This window comes from Quercus suber, unplaced genomic scaffold (genome assembly GCF_002906115.3).
Source record: "Quercus suber isolate HL8 unplaced genomic scaffold, Cork oak 2.0 scaffold_361, whole genome shotgun sequence".
In the NCBI taxonomy this organism is placed as follows: domain Eukaryota; kingdom Viridiplantae; phylum Streptophyta; class Magnoliopsida; order Fagales; family Fagaceae; genus Quercus; species Quercus suber.
In genome coordinates, this window is record NW_027069813.1 from 323,628 (window position 1) to 327,390 (window position 3,763).

Below are 3,763 nucleotides of genomic sequence, written 5' to 3' on the forward strand. Positions count from 1 at the left end.
TCCTTGTTGGCATCATGGTTCAAATACAATGTAAATACATTGTACCAACTCATACTTGTTTGTGTGTGGTTGTACCCTACCTTGTCCACTTCTGTTAGAAACAATAAGCTTGTTGATAATAGGAATTTTTAGTTTTCCATGTTTTATGGTTGTACATTGTTTAGCAATGGAAGTTGGATTTTAGTGTAGAAAGTTTAGGGTTGATGAACAAATACTAGAAATAAAAAGCGAATTTCTGGTATCTCATATCAGTTGTGTATGACTACTTTTCCCTCTAATTTCTATTTCTATGCAATTCCAATTGCATTCATTTTTGTTGAGCTAACATTAATTTTCTATGTCTTCTTCTTCTGCATTAGGTGAGCATCCGTTATTTTGAAGAGGGTAATGAGTAATTAGAGTCAAATCATTAATGCAAAGATTCAATAGCATTTTAAGTTATTATAGATTTACATGTTTATCGACAACTTTTATGTCATTAGTTTTAGTCATTGATATTATTACTAGGCGAAAACACCATTTTGGTCCTTACATTTTGGAGTCATGATCAATTTGGTCCCTATTTTGACTCTAATTTGTGATTATGTGTTTGGGTTTTCTTTTCTCACAACCTTAGACATATAAAAAGATTATTTTAAGGGCCGTCAAAGGGGATACAAGTTGCACAAGTGTTAAACAAAGTTTGTTCAAGCAAATTGTGATTGGAGACAGAGTTTTGCCCTAGTTCATCTCTTCTGAAGAAGTTGCTGTGTTTGTGCACCGTAGGGTTTTGTGACAAAGCGTCTTCTTGATCTTCATCGTTTGGATAAACTAAAGAATTTTGCAGCCAACAACCTTCTCTAGTTGGTGATTGAAGTCGCGTACTAGGATTCGTGCAATTGGTTAGTCAAGTATTGGGAGCCGTGCATCAAAAGGAGAAATTGTCACTACAGAATAAGTCCAATTGGGTATTGGGATAAGGGTTCAACTGTAGGTTGGTATAAGGTACTAGGATTCCTTTACTTGTAACTCCTTGTTGTGATAATAGTGAAATTTCGGGAGTGGTAACTTTAAAATCACCCGATGGGGTTTTTGCCGTGTAGATTTTCCCTATTTGTAAACAAATCACTGTGTTAATTTATTTTCCGCTGCATACTTAGTTTAATTGGTGATTTGTTTGTGCTACTACGCATATTGCATGTTAATTTGATTAATTAATTTACTTGGTTAATTAATCAATTAATTAATCACAAGAGGTCAATACGTTTTTGACCTATCATTTTTGATGACGGGACGGGGGAGGGGGATTTGATCATTGTAAGAGGTTCATGAGTTGCTCTTGTTATTTATCATTTATCATTAAAATGCACCAACATTCAACTTTTATTTTAGAGTATTCTCAAGTTTGTTTTTTGTTTGCCTTTATGTGAAAAGATAGAAATAATACCAGGCTGGCCCGATGCGTCAAATATTGGATAAGGATCATGTTTGCAATGTGCTATTCAATCTATTCTCTTTTTTTATGTGAAAAGATACAAATCATACCTGGGTGGCCTGCCTGATGTCAAATATTGGATAAAGGTCATCATTACAACTTGTTTTAGTTCAATCAATTCCTAATATCAATTGCTTGACAGTGATGCTATTTTCGAGTTAAAAAATAATGGATATGTTAAGTCATAAAATGAAAAATAAATCAAAACCAATAGAATTTGTTTCAAGTATGCACCCATTTTTAGCATTCTCCCTGAAATTGGCATTAGTCAACATAGTAAATCTTTTGCGAAGATGTTTGAATTTGAGAAAGAATTAGTCTTAAACGTGGAAAAAATAGATACCCCGCACCCCAAGTATAAATATATAACCTGCCAATAGCTTTTACTATTATATCACAACATAGAAAAAATTGTAAGAGTAAAAGTTGACCAAAAAAAAGGATGAGCTTAACTTGGTTCAACATGAAGTCATGGTTCTTGTGCATTGTTTTTTTTATAAGCATGGTGGTTCTGATCAATGGGGTCGCAGCTAGAAATATCAATGAAGATGGTAGCTATGTTCCTGTTCCAGCTAATTGGCCTTGATAGTAAGTTGCGTTAAAGTATAAATATATAACCTGCCAATAGCTTTTACTATTATATCACAACATAGAAAAAATTGCAAGAGTAAAAGTTAACCAAAAAATAAAGATGAGCTTAGCTTGGCTCAACATGAAGTCATGGTTCTTGTGCTTTGTTTTTTTTATAAGCATGGTGGTACTGATCAATGGGGTCGCAGCTAGAAATATCAATGAAGATGGTAGCTATGTTCCTGTTCCAGCTAATTGGCCTTGATAGTAAGTTGCTTTAAATTTAATTGTAAAAGAATAATATTTTGGAATTTCAATGTCCTTGCCATTGCTTTTTTCTTCAAAGGATTGCTAAAACTAGTATTCTTCTTAGTATATTCTTATCATCTTCAAAATCGCAATGGTGGGGAAGACTGTCGTCATTGCCGTCGTCACCATCGTCGCCATCACAGATGGCGGTGGTGGAAATGGAGATAGCATGACAACAATTCATTCAACCTTGAGGCGCACGATTCAAAATTAGCATCAATGTATCTTAGCTTACAATTAGCATGATTCATTTATTTGGGTTGAAATCAAGTGTCATTTAGCCTATAAGAAAAAAATAATATTAACTAATTGCTGCTTCTCTTACTCTGTTTCCAGGGGAGACTAATTCCATTTTTTATAAAATACTGCATAGTGTCATAGTCTCATAGACTTGTAGTGCTTGACAAGAACGTATTGCACCTGATGCAATAGCAATTAATAGTTGAGATTGAAAGTTGTTTTTTTGAAAGTTGAAAAGAGCAATCTCAACCATTAAATTCAAAAAGTTGAAAAATAATTAAAAGAAGTTAAAAAGTTAAAGTTAAAAGTTAAGAATGGTAAAAATTTTTGTGACGGGATTAAGAGCAATTGCACCCAGTTCAATACCTCCCATGTGATCCAAATCCGATCACATGGTATCCAATGCATATCTTTTTACAGATGTACTAGAAAGTACCAATAGATTTACAGTCTCTTACTAGTACAAAAAAATCTAATTACAATGCAACTTCGTATATTATGTTGTATGCTATTGAAAAAATTAATTTATATATTTTTTTTCAAGTTAATGAGATTGTGCTAACCTTTTTTGGTTAATACTTAAAAATTTAATTTAGTAGGTTTTGGTTAGCTCAATTGTTAAAGTCTATGATGGTTATATAAGAGATCCGAGGTTCAATCCCCGCCTACACCAAAAACTGATTAGTGTCTTGGTCTGATGACAAAGAGCTACTATCATGAGTGGACGACATAGGTTGAAACTCTCTTAAAAAAAAAAAAAAAAAAAAAAACTTAATTTGACATTCAACTTAGAGCCAGGTGTCTTTATGATATTCGTTAATAAGTTATTTTAAGAAAGTTTTGAGAACAAAGTTTTTTTCCAAACTAGTTTGGAGAGAAACTCTTCAAACTACTCATATATCTCTTTTTGTGTAAATTTTGAAAATCTAATCGTTGAATTTCATGTTCCTTATATTCCTGACATGCATATCAAATTTTGTTCAAATAGGATGTCATTTACTATTCAATCACTAAACTTATTTTTTATACACAATTTGAGATCATAAAAATTTGAAATTTTAACATTTACTTGATGACATAGCAATTGATATTTGATATTCTTGAAATTTTGCAAGCATGAAGCAAATAATAAGAATATGTAATTTAATGGTTAGATTTTTAAAATTCACA

At 32.2% G+C, this 3,763-nt stretch overlaps 1 long non-coding RNA gene across 1 annotated transcript; it reads left to right on the forward strand.

The window, feature by feature from the left end:
• The first annotated feature begins 1,835 nt into the window (after positions 1-1,835).
• LOC136061892 (uncharacterized) lies at positions 1,836-3,384 on the forward strand. Its single transcript, XR_010623735.1, has 2 exons — positions 1,836-2,311; positions 2,418-3,384. It is a non-coding gene; the product is annotated as an uncharacterized LOC136061892 (long non-coding RNA).
• Positions 3,385-3,763: the final 379 nt, after the last annotated feature.